The sequence below is a fragment of the Staurois parvus genome, unplaced genomic scaffold (genome assembly GCF_062004578.1).
Source record: "Staurois parvus isolate SC_StPar_1 unplaced genomic scaffold, SC_StPar_1.0 ptg000116l, whole genome shotgun sequence".
Taxonomy (NCBI): Eukaryota; Metazoa; Chordata; class Amphibia; order Anura; family Ranidae; genus Staurois; species Staurois parvus.
Genome location: NW_028317912.1, coordinates 5,801,480 through 5,817,241, shown reverse-complemented (window position 1 = coordinate 5,817,241; position 15,762 = coordinate 5,801,480). Strand labels below are relative to the sequence as shown.

Sequence of the window (15,762 nt, the reverse complement as noted above, 5' to 3'; positions counted from 1 at the left end):
TTAGTAAAAAACAAAATAACCCAAATTAGTTGCAGCCATTGAGAAATACTGTGTGAGCTGTGATTGGTCACAGCTTGTCACAGGGTACAAGGCTGTTCTGAATAGCCTTGTACCATGTGACCTCCAAGATCATTGACATATTTCACACGTAGTAAGCAATGATGTCAGAAGTGACATCTTGCTAACTACTATTCATGTGATCGCCGATTGGCCAATCAGTGATCACATGATCTGGACCTCACAAAGAGGTCCTGTACAGCGATCAGTGCGATCCGGATAGAGCGGGCACCGTATCGTGGTGCCACGCGCTCCTGGGGAGCGTGCACAGGCTAAAATGGCGGGCGGCGTTTATGAACGGCAACTCACCCCTACACTGCTCCCGTCCGGCCCATGTATATAAACGGCTGGACGGGAAGTGGTTAATAGTGCATGTTTAGGAGAAATTCATTGTGCCTACAGGCAGGGGAGGACTGACCATTTGGAAACTCGGGCACTGCCTGAGGGTCCGGGGTCAGTAGGGGGCCCCATGAGATGCCCCTGGTTCCTTCTTTCATAGGCTTTTTTGAGTTTGGGCAAGCACACAGGGGCCCCATGATCCCCTATTGCCCGGGGGCCCCATGAGTTGTCAGTCCGCCCCTGCCTACAGGTAAGATCTATTATAAGCATACCTGTAGGTACAATTGACCAAGCGGAGTTTACTACAACTTTATCATTTGATTTAGGAATGAATGTCATTTATCAAATGTAAACTACACATAAGTGGAAATTTGTTTGTTCAAGACAAATTATCCATCTTATTCCTTAAAAAGTTGTTCATGGCTATAGTGGACAACAAATGTTGATTTCACCTCACTAAATTTTAGAAAATCGAGTAAAAGTCACTGCTCTTTTCACATAGTCCCTTACAATGTGATTCCTAGAAAACTCAAATAAAGAAAAAAGAGTTGTTCTTTTCTTTACGCTTCCATCAGGAATGATAAAGACAGCAATGTGATACTTACAGTCAATGTGAGTTTCCTTTGAGCACAACACTCCATAGATAAGACAGGTAACCACAAGCAGCAATACATTGCGCACTGAGCTGTGTGGGAGCATCTTGCTGCACTGACCACTGACACATGGACCTGTAGACAAGGCTACGTTGTCATATATAGTTCAGTACACATTGGATTCCAGTTCTCCCCTCCGCCTTCTAAGAGGCGGAGTACAAGTTGCAGCACTGAAAGGAAATTCTTTAAAGTAAAATAAAAACTGAATCAGAAAATTCTCCGCTGTTTACGTCACATTCAGATTCCCTTCTCAGTGAATAATGACACTGAACCCTGGCTCACACTGATGCAGTGCAGAATTTGCTGCGTTTTCTGTGAGAATTCCGCACCGCTTCAGAAACGCACCCTGTTCATGCAAACAGCTGCATGTGTGTATGTTAACAACAGCCCGAAAGCGGTCTGAAAAATGCGGTGCAATGTGCAGAATCGGATCGCATAGGTGTGAATACTCATGTGATCTGATTCTATTGTGGACCCAGAAAAAGGGTCCTGCACCTTTCTGGTGTGGTGCGATTACAGCCATACAAAATGTATGGCTCCAATCGCACCGCACACAAATCGTATGTGATTTGCACAGGAATGCGGTGCGGTTCCTGTGTGAATCACATGCAATATACCGCACCGCATGTATGTGAACCCAGGCTCAAAAATGCTCATTAGTCCAGAATGACTGTTCTAGTTTCCTTTTCTATGTACATTTAGTGCTGGTTCACACCACCAAACGAAGTGCTTTTCCCACATTGGATTGCATGGTACTTTTGTAACGTGATCAGGTTACAGTGCGGGAATGAATGGGCATGAAATTGCACTACACTGAACAACCGTATGTGAATCGCACAGGAAAGCAACACGCATTCCTGTGTGATTCATCTCTGGACATGGTGTGAATTGTATTGTCAGTTTCTTTATGTTGACCTTGACCATTGTGGATGGCTACTTAGACAAGAATATCTCTTATGTGTACAACAAAGTGATTGTCTCTATTTCTGTCTACAAACAGAAGAAAAATGTAGGCCAGTGGTGGGTACTGTACTAGATATAGAGGTCCTTAGGGGTGGCCTTGACCACCAAAGAGTCGCATTCATCGTTTTGATTCCTGTAAGTTGTTTTTGTTGTGGTATCAAACTGCATTAGCTTATTATTGTTTTGTAGTTTGGAGTGCCCCCTTACATGGATTGATCCCATCAGAGCGCCCCCTTACATGCATTGTTCCTATCGGTTTGCCCCTCTGCATGGACTGTTCTCATCGGAGTGCCCCCTTACATGGATTGATCCCATGAGAGTGCCCCCTTACATGGACTGATCCCATCAGAGTGTCCTCTCACATGGACTGATCCCATCGGAGTGGCCCCTCACACGGACTGATCCCATCGGAGTGCCCCCTCACATGGACTGATTCCATTGGAATGTCCCGTTACATGGACTGATCCCATCAGAGTGTCCCCTTACATGGTGTAAGGGACCGCCTGGCGGCACCACTAGCACTCCACTGATCAGGCGTCCCCAGAGCACGGAATCTAAGCCCCAGAGTACTTGTTCACCAGGGCCCCTGATGGTGGGGATGGACTTGGAGCACCCTGTGACCAGGTCGTGACTACTGAGTATACCTGTCAGTGGTAAGGGTGTTCGCAAGGGGCTCCCCCAGGGGAGAGCCTGATAAGAGGAGGTCGGGCGACCTCTACTGGATGGATGGATGGCTGAGCAGGTGCGAGGTCAGACAAGCCGGGTCGGTAGCCGTGGGGACGGTGCGGTAGAAAGCAGCGGGCAGAGAATAGTCGGGTCACACGCCAGGTCAGTAACAGAAGATCAGATCCAATAGGGGGCATCTGGGAGAGAGGTCAGGCAAGCCAAGGGTCAGAGCAGGAGAATACAGCATGGTCAGGTACAATCCGGGTCAGCAACTTACAGGAGACAGGTTCACAGGTTCAGGAATGCAGGTAAGACCAGAAGGCACTCAATGACAGTTCAAGGCCGTTTAAATATCGTGCCCTGCGCTGTCATTGGTGCCAGGCGCGCGCCCGCGGCTCCTAGTGCGCATGCGCGAGTTCGGACGCCGCGGCCGGCCTGGACCTAGTGCCTGCGTCCTTGCACAAGGCGGCGCACTGTGCCTGCGCCGGGACCAGCGCCGTGGTGATCCCTGACATTGCCCCCCCCTACGGGCAACCTCCGGATGCCCACCCGATCTCTCCACCACGGGTGATCACGAAGAAACCCCCGGACAAGCCTAGGTGCATGAACATTTTGGGCCGGTTCCCAGGAATTGTCCTCCGGACCATAGCCCTTCCAATTAATTAGGAACTGGGTCTGACCCCCCCTCCTTCGGCACTTCAGGATTGCTTCTACCTCAAATTCTTCTTGCTCTTCAACAGTTATGGCCTCCAGAGGTCTGGACTCTCGATCTGGAAAGGGATCTGGGACCACTGGTTTCAGCAGGGACACGTGGAATACTGGGTGGATCTTGAACGTCTCAGGGAGGATGAGCTCGTATGCCACTTTGTTAATCATTCGCTTCACACAGAAAGGGCCTACAAACTTCGGTCCCAATTTCCATGAAGGACACAACATTTTCAAATTTGTTGTCGCCAACCAGACCTTATCCCAAGGTTGCAGCACCAGGTCCCCCCTTCGCTTCTTATCAAAAACCTTCTTGTTATCCTCCTGGGCCCGAGAGATGGCCTCCTGAAGTAATTTGTTGTTGGTGGAGAAAAAAGTAAGCGCGTCTTGTGTGGCCGGAACTGGACACTCGGGGACCAGATCAGGAAGGAAAACAGGGTGAAATCCATAGTTTGAAAAAAAACGGGGATTGCCCCGTTGCTGAATGATTTCAATTGTTGTAGGCAAATTCTGCCAAGGGTAAGAGCGTCAGCCAATTATCCTGTAGGAAGGACGTGTAGCATCGCAGGTATTGCTCCAGGGTCTGGTTAGTCCTCTCTGTTTGCCCATTGGTCTGTGGGTGGAACGTGGAGGAGAGGGACAGTTTGATATCCAATGCCTTGCATACAGCCCTCCAAAATTGAGAAGTGAATTGGACTCCTCGATCCGAGACGATGTCTTCTGGAACTCCGTGTAATCTTACTATTTCCTGAATGAAGATTCGTGCAGTCTCGGATGCCGACGGAGTATTCTTCAAGGGTAAGAAGTGGGCCATCTTAGATAGTCGATCGATGACCACAAGGATCGCGGTGTGGCCCTGGGACGGAGGGAGCTCGACTATAAAGTCCATTGCGATCCTTTGCCATGGTCGTTCAGGTATCGGCAGTGGGTGCAGCAGTCCCCAAGCCTTGTTTCTTGAAGGTTTGTTTCTTTGACAGACGGCGCAGGATTTAACGTAATGTTTGCAGTCCTTAGCCATGCTCGGCCACCAAAATGAGCGTTGGAGAAGATCCAGGGTTTTTGTTAGGACAAAGTGTCTTGCCATCGGGTGATTATAACAATGTACCAAGACTAAAGTTCGGACTTCTTCAGGTACCGCGATCAACCCCTCCTTCCATAGGAGTCCTCCCTTGTTCTGCAGGGACACCCCAGATGGGGCTGACATTGCCGTGGATGCGTCCAGGAGTTTCGACCGAAGCTCTGTTTGGAGGGCCAAGAAGTTCCCTGAAGACAGAATGGTATCGGGTACTGGTTCTTCCTTGGGGTCCTCAAACATGCGTGACAGTGCGTCGGGCTTCGTGTTCTTGGAACCAGGTCTGTATGTTATATGAAAGGAGAACCTGGAGAAAAAGAGTGCCCATCTCGCCTGTCACGGGCGTAACCGTTTGGCCGTTCTCAGATACTCTAGGTTTTTATGATCGGTGAAGATCAAGATTGGATGCGTGGCTCCTTCCAGCAGGTACCTCCATTCCTCTAATGCCGTTTTAATGGCCAACAGTTCTCGATCGCCAATATCATAGTTCTTCTCGGCCGGAGTAAGCTTCCTTGAAAAGAATGCTACAGGGTGTAGGAGTTCCTTGGTGCCTTTTCGCTGGGACAGGATGGATCCTACCGCATTCTCAGACGCATCTACTTCCAGTATGTAAGGCAGGGATGCGTCTGGATGGCCGAGAATGGGTGCTGTGGTGAACAATTTATTCAGGGCCTCAAAGGCTTCCTGGGCCTCTGGTGTCCATCTGAAGCGGGTTCCTTGTTTGGTCAACTGAGTTATGGGGGAGACCAGACCTGAGAAGTTCCTAATAAACTTTCTGCAAAAGTTCGAAAACCCAATAAAACGTTGGATGCCCTTTTTATCTGTGGGAACTGGCCAATCCAGAATTGCTGAGACCTTCTGAGGGTCCATCGCGACCCCCGTGGTGGAGATAATCAGACCCAAAAAAGTAATACTGGGCTGCTCAAAGCTTCACTTGTCAGCTTTGGCATATAGCCCATGCAGGCGCAACCGCCCTAAAACCTTTGCCACATGAATCCTGTGAGCCTTAAGTGAGGGTGAAAAGATCAGTATGTCATCCAAGTAGACGATTACAAAAACATCAAGGTAGTCCCTGAATAGATAGCTCACAAAATGCTGGAACGTGGCTGGGGCATTGCACAGCCAAAATGGCATGACCAGATATTCAAAGTGCCCAAAACGAGTACGGAACACTGTCTTCCACTCGTCCCCCTCTCCTAGGCTCAGTCATGGCCCTCTGGTACTGTAAGGGACCGCCTGGCGGCACCACTAGCACTCCACTGATAAGGCATCCCCAGAGCACGGAATCTAAGCCCCAGAGTACTTGTTCACCAGGGCCCCTGATGGTGGGGATGGACTTGGAGCACCCTGAGACCAGGTCGTGACTACTGAGTATACCTGTCAGTGGTAGGGGTGTTCGCCAGGGGCTCCCACAGGGGAGAGCCTGATATGAAGAGGTCGGGCAACCCCGACGGGATGGATGGATGGATGGCTGATCAGGTGCGAGGTCAGACAAGCCGGGTCAGTAGCCGTGGGGACGGTGCGGTACAAAGCAGAAAATAGTCGGGTCACACGCCAGGTCAGTAACAGAAGATCAGATGCAATAGGGGGCATCCAGGAGAGAGGTCAGGCAAGCCAAGGGTAAGAGTAGGAGAATACAGCGTGGTCAGGTACAATCCGGGTCAGCAACTTACAGGATACAAGTTCACAGGTTCAGGAATGCAGGTAAGACCAGAAGGCACTCAATGACAGTTCAGGGTCGTTTAAATATCGCGCCCTGCACTGTCATTGGTGCCAGGCGCGCGCCCGCGGCTCCTAGTGCGCATGTGCGAGTTCGGACGCCGCGGCCGGCCTGGACCTAGTGCCCACGTCCCTGCACAAGGTGGCGCAATGCGCCTGCGCCGGGACCAGCGCCGTGGTGATCCCTGACACATGGACTGATCCCATCAGAGTGTCCCCTTACATAGACTGATCCCATCGGAATGTCCTCTCACATGGACTGATCCCATCAGAGTGTCCCCTCACATGGACTGATCCCATCGGAGTGTCCCCTCACATGGACTGATCTCATCAGAGTGCCCCCTCACATGGACTGATCCCATCGGAGTGTCCCCTCACATGGACCGATCCCATCGGAGTGCCCCCTCACATGGACTGATCCCATCAGAGTGTCCCCTCACATGGACCGATCCCATCGGAGTGTCCCCTTACATGGACTGATCCCATCGGAGTGTCCCCTCACATGGACCGATCCCATCGGCGTGTCCCCTCACATGGACTGATCCCATCGGAGTGCCCCCTCACATGGACCGATCCCATCGGAGTGTCCTCTCACATGGACTGATCCCATCGGAGTGTCCCCTCACATGGACTGATCCCATCGGAGTGCCCCCTAACATGGACTGATCCCATCGGAATGTCCCGTTACATGGACTGATCCCATCAGAGTGCCCCCTTACATGGACTGATCTCATCAGAGTGTCCCCTCACATGGACTGATCCCATCGGAGTGTCCCCTCACATGGACTGATCCCATCGGAGTGCCCCCTTACATGGACTGTTCCCATCGGAGTGTCCCCTTACATGGACTGATCCCTTCGGAGTGCCCCCTTACATGGACTGATCCCATCGGAGTGTCCCCTTACATGGACTGATCCCATCGGAGTGTCCCCTTACATGGACTGATCCCATCAGAGTGTCCCCTTACATGGACTGATCCCATCAGAGTGTCCCCTTACATGGACTGATCCCATCAGAGTGTCCCCTTACATGGACTGATCCCATCAGAGTGCCCCCTTACATGGACTGATCCCATCGGAATGTACTCTCACATGGACTGATCCCATCGGAGTGCCCCCTCACATGGACTGATCCCATCGGAGTGTCCTCCCACATGGACTGATCCCATCGGAGTGCCCCCTCACATGGACTGATCCCATCGGAGTGTCCCCTCACATGGACTGATCCCATCGGAGTGTCCCCTCACATGGACTGATCCCATCGGAGTGTCCTCTCACATGGACTGATCCCATCGGAGTGTCCTCTCACATGGACTGATCCCATCGGAGTGCCCCCTCACATGGATTGATCCCTTCGGAATGCCCCCTTACATGGACTGATCCCATCGGAGTGCCCCCTCTGTAACACTAAACTGATGACCTGTAGAGGCTTTTGAAGTGTCGCCTATAGAAAATATAAGGTACTGACGTTTGTCGCCATTTCACAGGTACATGTAAATTTAATGTTTGACATGCTAGGTATCTATATACTCAGCGCACCCTCGTCTTTTATATTTTACAAAAAAATTTGTTTGTAATTTGTTGCATTTGTTTGCCTTAAAATTCAGTTTAGTGAGTTTCTTCATGAAATTTTGCATTTCCTAGACCTTTGTGGTAATATTGTGCGACGTAACAAATTGGAACTACCCCTCTTTCATTCTTTAGGGTGTCTGCTTTCAAAAAATGTATAATGTTTGGGGGTTTTGTGTAATCTTCAGGCCTAAAATGATTTTGTAAACGTGTGAAAAAATATGCAAAAACGGTTCTGGCAGTGAAAGGGCTAAAATTGTTCAGAATAGCTTGCAGTCTGCCCAAAGACCAAACATCTAAATAGTAAGATCTTTTTTTTTTTAAACAAGAGTTTTAGATTTGCTTTGTAATTGGGAACCCATAGTAAACATATAGTGGGGGTTTCACAAATTTGACTGCAAATGTAGAACATGCTGCAGATAAGTAAATTACACATTTTAGACCAATTTTAAGTATATAGGAGACATAAACAGATGAGTAAAGCCTGTAGAAATGACTGAAGATGCCATAACCCATAAGGTCAGTCCACCCAAGGGTGATATTGTTGTTGTGGGTTGACCCTTGTTGCATGAATCAGCCCCTGGCCTCGTATATTTATTTTATGGGTGTTCCTGCTCCTTCTGTTACATTTCCCATAGTATAAAATAGAAAAGTGGAGACCCCTCATAATGGGCACTGCAGGGGTATAGACCCAGGACTTCAGAGGTCTCATCTTTAGAGCCCTTAAAGTAGAAATAAAGGCAAAGCTTTTTTTTTTTAATTTCCAATAGGGTAAAGGAGGGTTTAACACTTGTCAGTTTTATTTTGGTCATCTGTGTCCCATTGGGGAGATTTCCTTTCATTTCCTATCCCATGGCCAAAAAAGGAAGTGAAAGGAAACCCATCCAAAGTGAAGGAATCCCTGGCTGTCATCAAAACTAGTGCCCCCTTGGAAGATTTCCTCTCTATTCCTGTTCTGGTCACAAAACTAAATTTGTGATTTTCTTTTACTTTCGGTGATAATAGTAAACCGGGCAAATAGAGAGGGTAAATCTCCCTAAAGGGGACACCAGGGGTGGACTGACAACTCATGGTGTCCCCGGGCAATAGGGGATCATGGGGCCCCTGTGTCCTTGCCCAAACTCAAAAAAGCCTATGAAAAAGGTACCAGAGGCATCTCAGGGGGCCCCCTACTGACCCCGGGCCCTCTGGCAGTGCCCGAGTTTCCAAATGGTCAGTCTGCCCATGGGGGACACAGAGAGCAATAAAAACCTGACAGGTGTTCTAAACCCTCTCCACTCAATTCAAAACTACAAAGTTTTGCCTGTAGGTATACTTTAAGAGATACACAGAACCGCCAGGTGATCTCTCTTTAGTATAAACCCAAACTTTACGGATGGACCGATCTTTCAATAACACATGTGAATAAATAGGATCGATAATAATAAATAAAGCTTTAGACTTCGTTCACACAGGCGTACTGCCGCTTTTAGCCACAGGTGTTCATGCATCTCCATGCCGGCAGTCCCATTCATGTCAATTGGGACACAGAGCTGCATGGACACAGCCACTGCTCTCATTCTGACAGCTGTGTGGGTGTACAGCCCCAAACGCACACTTCTGCATTTCGGACTGCACCCCCGCATCTGCATGGCACCCACCTGAACACCTGGGCATCCCCCTGTGGTCCTACATGGCCCTCTCACAGGTATACACTGCAGCACACCCATGTGATCGAGGCATAGAAAGTAAAAAGATTTTTTGTTACAACATCCAAGTGAAAGATAGAACACCAACAGGTCAGAAAAAGAATTGACAAAGTCAAAAACAGAATCACCGAGTTGGAAAAAGGATCACCCGCTTGTGTCAGTGTTTTGTTAAATCAATCTTTGCTTTAACCACTTGCCTTCCGGAAGATTTACCCCCCTTCCTAAGCAGGCCATTTTTTACGATACAGCGCCGTGTTATTTTAACTGGCAATTGTGCAGTCATAAATATAAAGGGTAGGTAAGTGAGCGCAAACAGGTCAGGTGAGCAGCTAACATACAGGGTAAACCTCAAAACCTTGGAATAAAGACTTATAAATGGGGTATGTAGCGCTAGATAACAGATGACAGGCACAGTGGCTGTTACAGTATGAAGTAACCATACAGTAGTTCATATACTGATTCATATATCACTGTCAGAAGCACAACGGAGATGATCCAATGCTACTCCATGCTTATGCAAGGTGGCGTTCTTGGATTTGAAAGCCTGAGAGGGCCTGGATAGCGTTGTACCTGTGACCCAGATGTTCGGATATGACCAGAGGGTGCCCAGGCTATTGACCAGACCATGATGCCCGGTTGCTGTTGAATTGCATACAATGCGCATATTATGTGCACTTGTGGTAAGCGCACAATCTCACTATTTTCCTTTATCTCACCTAATGTGATCTGGAGTAGCATTGGATCATCTCCGTTGTGCTTCTGACAGTGATATATGAATCAGTATATGAACTACTGTATGGTTACTTCATACTGTAACAGCCACTGTGCCTGTCATCTGTTATCTAGCGTTACATACCCCATTTATAAGTAATTGTGCAGTCATGCAACGCTGAACATAAATGAAATTTATGTCATTTTGTTTCCCCACAAATAGGTATTTGATCACCTCTGTGGTTTTTATATTTTATGCTATAAAGAAAACAAAATACCGACAATTTTGAAAAAGCAAAACAACAATATTTTTGACTTTTTGCTATAAAACATATTAATTACAAAAAAATAAATACATTTCATCATAAATTTAGGCAAAAATGTATTCTGCTAAATGTCTTGCTAAAAAAAAATCCCAATAAGTGTATATTAATTGGTTTACGTGAAAGTTATAGCATCTACAAAATGGCGGCACATACGTATAATGAATTTTTTTTATATATATACTAGTAATGGCGGTGATCAGCGACTTATAGCGGAACTGTGGGACTGCAGTGGGCAATCTAACACTGGGGGAGACTAACTGCCACTGACCAGTGACACTAATACAGTGATCAGGGCTAATCAAAAGCACTGACACTGTACTAATGACACTGGGCAGGAAGGGGTTAACATCTGGGGCGATCAAAGGGTTAACTGTGGGTTAGGGGGTGATTTTTTTGTGTACTGTGTTGTGTTTTACTAAGCAAAGCTGCTGCTTTCTAGATCTCTGCTGTGCAGCATGTCAATGCTGACAGGAGAGAGATCTGTGTTGTTTACACACAGGTCTCTCCCCTCTCAGCTTTGCAGATGATCACCTAGTCCTGGCCAAAAATCACCAGCCAGGACCTGGTGATTGACATCCTCAGGAGCAAATAGCAGAACGGGTAGGGCACCGCACACGAAAACCCCCTACCTGGAACTACAAAATCACATATATTTACATGATTTTGCAAAGCTGCCCTGAGAAGTATATCTGCTATGGGGCGGCAGGCAAGCGGGTAATTAAAGCCATTAGTCTGTTGGGATAGGTCTCCACTAACTTTGCACATCTAGACTTGGCAATATTTGCCCGCTCTTCTTTGCAGAACTGCTCAAGTTCACTTTAATTTGATTGTGACTGTTTGTGGACTGCAGTCTTAAATCATTCCACAGAGTTTCAAAGGGGTTTAAGTCTGGGCTCTGACTAGGCCATGCAAGGACGTTCACCTTTTTCTCCTCCAACCACTGTATGGCCATTTTTGCTGTGTGCTTTGGGTCATTATCATGTTGGAAGGTAAACCTTCTCACTGACAACTTTCTGGCAGAAGGCAGCACATTTTCCTCAAGAATTTGATGGTTTTTCACCCCATCCATCTTTCCTTCTATCCTGACAAGTGCTCCAATCCCTGCTGCACAGAAGCCCCCCAGAACAGGATATTACCACCTCCATGCTTTACTGTAGGAACGGTAGTATTTGGATGGTGAGATGTATTGGATTTCCGTCAGACACATTTTATCCTTCTAGTCAAGTAAAAACTGAGGCAAAGGCTCTGCGGTGCCAGGTAGGGCTACACAGTGAAGATCCCGAAGTAGGGCTGAAGGAGGTTCACATTGGTAGCAAAACTGAGCATGTACCATAAATCATCCTCCCTTCACGTAACCTTTTGCCAACCATGTAGCCCATATCTGCAATAGCAAGAAAAAGTAGGCCTCAGCACCCCGCGTCGGCACATATACACCCACAACAGCAATTAGCAAGCTCACTGCACATTAACTGAGCCGTCAAAGACAGCTCTCAGTCACAGCTTTTGACAAGCAGCCTGTGGGATGGGTTCCCAATCATGTATCCACTGTGACAACCAACTTTAGTGGGCTCATGATAGTGAAGCTGTGCCACCTCCCAGCCATTAACCAAAAAGTGCCATTAACCACCTCCCATCCGGCTGTTGTATATAAACGGCCGGACAGTGGCAGTGCAGGGTCGGGTGGCCATTTATAAACAGCCTTCCTGCACCCTGCTTGTGCGCGCTCCCTGGGAGCACGCAGCACCGCAATCCGCCTCCGGACACAGTGAAACACCGATCGTCGGACAGGACCTCTGTGTGACGTCCCGATCATGTGATCACTGATTGGCCAATCAGTGATCACATGCAGAGTAGTAAGCAAGATGTCACTTTTGACATTGCTTACTACCTGTGAAATCTGTTAATGATCACAGAGATCACATGGTACAAGGCTATTCACAACAGCCTTGTACCCTGTGACAAGCTGTGACCAATCACAGCTCACACAGTAGTTCTCAATGGCTGCAAGAATGCAGCTAGTGAGAAGGAGAAATCATTGCTTTTACAGTCTTTACGGGTGTAAAAGCAATCAGTGTAAAAAAAAAAAAAAAATCTTCATCACCCCTCACATGTAGTACAGTGTCACCATGGTGACACTGTACTGCTAGGGTGACAATATGTAAAAAAAAAAAAATGTTTAAAACTTATAATTTTTGGTTATAAACTAATTTGGGTTATTTTATTTTACTAAAAAGATAACAGAATACATTTTGGCCAAGATTTATACTGAAATACTATTTATTTCCAAACTTTTATAAGAAAAACACTTTTTTTCTAAATTTTTGGACTTTTTCATTTACATAGCAAAAAAAATAAAAATCCCAGTGGTGAATAAATACCACCAAAATAAAGCTTTATCTGTCTAAAAAAAAATGCTAAAAAATTCATATGGGTACAGTGTTGCATGACTGCGCAATTGTCATTCAAACTGTGATAGCACTGAAAGCTGAAAATTGGCCTGGACAGGACGAGGGTAAAAAAGTGTCCGGACTGGAAGTGGGTAAGGGAGTTCAAGTTCTCCTTTAGGCATGCATGATGACGTGGATCATATTTAAACATCAGAAATCACAATTTACCTTGTGCTCACTCTTCTGGCCAACAGGACGTTTCAACCATTCACTTTCATCCCCCATGTTGATTTCCCTTTCTCTGTTTAGGTGCTAAAGTGGTGAGCTAGAAAAACAAGATAAATAGCAGGTGAATGTGTTATTACAGATGTGGATCTCCAAGATAAAATGAATGATCAAAAAAGTGAAAAAAAAAACAAGGAGAAAATCATTAGAGGCACAAATAGTCAGCAGATCTTCACCCAACCCAGCTTTACATCTATATCAATGTCCCAACCACTCCAGACTCTGGCTGAAAGTTTTCAGAGAAGGAAATCCATTCATGCATTCAATTCCAAAGTAAGCGACTGCCTTTATTCTGAATGTCCTGTTTTAGGATAGGGAGGGGTAACATTCACAAGTCTTACACCAATAGAACATATCCAAAACATCCAACTACCATTAAAAACATTGTTGCAAATTTTATTTCGGGGATAGTACAATTTTTTAAAATATATTTTTATAAACACACACACGTACACATACACTTATTTACACACACTGCTGTGCAAACATTTTAGGCCGGTGTAAAAAATGCTGTAAATTAAATATGTAAGCCCAACATTGCATACTCCTGACATACAACTGTTGTACCACGTGCTTGTACCAAAAAAAAAAAAAGTATCCTGTTCTCCTTGAATTGCTTGCTTTGTGTGAAATTGTTGGTGTTCCTGCCAGTTCCTGTGCTTTCCTATTAAAAACTGACCACACCAGGCATGAGAGCACAGTGTGGCCAGTTTTCTGGTTCTGCTGACAACTCAGCCTGTTCTCCTCCATGGATTAAACTGTGCTGACATGCTTCCTTCACAGTCTTTCACTGGGAAGACCAGTGTGCTGCTGTTTCTCCTCCCTGAGTTCCATATGAAGCTGAGAACAGAAGATATATTTTCACTTTTTCTATATGTATTGTGTCAGTGTGACGATCTGTCACCCAGGATTCTCAACTAGGCAGGTTGAGGGGCTCCAGGGTAAGTGTTTGATACGGAGGAAAGTGGCTTTTCACTTTCCTCCTTTGTTTGTAAGGTCTGTTTTGGGATCTGGAGCCTGGAGATTTCAAAGAGATCTGGGAGGGATGAAATCTTCAATCCTGGGACCAGGTTTTGGGATAGGCCAGGAGACTGATTGCACAGGTGTGTGCAGGCCTTTAGAGAGAGTCAGGACCAGGGTTCTGGGCTCCACCCCGGCAGCTAGGAGTCAGCAGGGATCCACCCCGGCAGCTAGGAGTCAGCAGGGCTCCACCCCAGCAGATAGGAGTCAGATGGGAGGTCTCTGCCTTGGAGTCAGGTGGAAGCCAGACTAGCTGTGTGCTAGTGGCTATAATTTGGGAAGAGTCTACAGGAGACTGACATTGAACTGTGTGTAAGCCAGGAGGCTGATTTTGTTGGTGGATACCCCTGCGTGGGAAGCATTATGTTTGAACTTTCATTTAAATAAAAGTGGGCTAAAAAGGCCCTTGAAAAAGAAAGCGAGTAGCTGTTTGCGTTTAAAAGCTCTACCACGTTGAAGCGAGTTCCCACAGTATACATAAATGTTTTGCCTTTCATTTCTATTTCAAACTGAATGGGCTGTTTTACAAGATGAGGGTTTACTTATACTATGGATTCTTTCAGGCATAGAAGTGTTAATAGTTTATTTTTATCAAATAACAAAATGGAAGGTAAATGAACCAAAGAGAAATCCAAATTAAATCAATATTTGGTGTGACCATCCTTTGCCTTCAAAACAGCATCAATTCTAGGTACACTTGTACAGTTTTTGAAGGAACTCGGCAGGTAGGTTGTTCCAAACAGATTGGAGAACTAACCACATATCTTCTGTGGATGTAGGCTGCCCTTTATCCTTCTGACTCTTCATGTAATCCCAAACAGACTTGATGAGGTTGAGATCAGGGCTCTGTGGGGGCCAAACCATCACTTCCAGGACTCCTTGTTCTTCTTTACAGTAAAGATGGTTATAATGACATTGGATGTATGTTTGGGGTCATTGCCCTTCTGCAGAATAAATTTGGATATATATCCTGAAGTTTAGGCGCTAAGGCTGGGCAGTGAGGTATACATAGAATGATTGTCTAAAGTGGCTGCTAGTCCTCAGCTGCTTCGCATGAAAATCACCAAGAGTGGTGAAAAAAGCAAACATGAAACCAAATGTCCCAAAAGCGATTCGAGGAAAGTGACTTGTATAAAGGAGTCCCCATGTCAAATCAAAAATCAGAACAACAATTCTGTCACTGTGGCACTAAACGTTTATAACAAGGCACAAGCATATTTATGGCAGATAAAACACGTGCTCTCTTGCTTGATCAATGGTAATATACCAGTCAGAACAAGAGAGGATGAACTTCAATAAAAACAGCAACATTGCACATTAAAGGAAAGCCTTCCAGGGAGATAGAAGCTCACAGAGCTTCAGGAGTGTCAGCGGTGAGCCCATGTCAGCAAACAGGACTGTTTTATAACCACTAGTGACTCCGCTAGTAAGGATCCACCATCAATGGGTCCACTAGGATTCTGGGAGTCACTCGGTAACCTGCGTGGGCTCGGATGCGGTGCACCAGAAGTGACATCAACAAAGGAAGTTAACTGGATCCGGGGATCAAGGTGGAGTGCAAGCTGGACCAAACAAGATGGAGGCTTCCACTGTCACCATGACA

General features: G+C 46.5%; 1 long non-coding RNA gene across 4 annotated transcripts in view; it reads right to left on the bottom strand.

Annotated features, from left to right (window-relative positions):
- The window catches only part of LOC149467306 (uncharacterized), a 67,961-nt gene that overhangs the window by 35,497 nt on the left and 16,702 nt on the right, over nucleotides 1-15,762 (bottom strand). For all 4 annotated transcript variants that reach the window (XR_016311957.1, XR_016311959.1, XR_016311956.1 and 1 more), the window contains one exon: nucleotides 13,083-13,179. This is a non-coding gene — a long non-coding RNA (uncharacterized LOC149467306). The remainder of the gene's footprint in view (nucleotides 1-13,082; nucleotides 13,180-15,762) is intronic.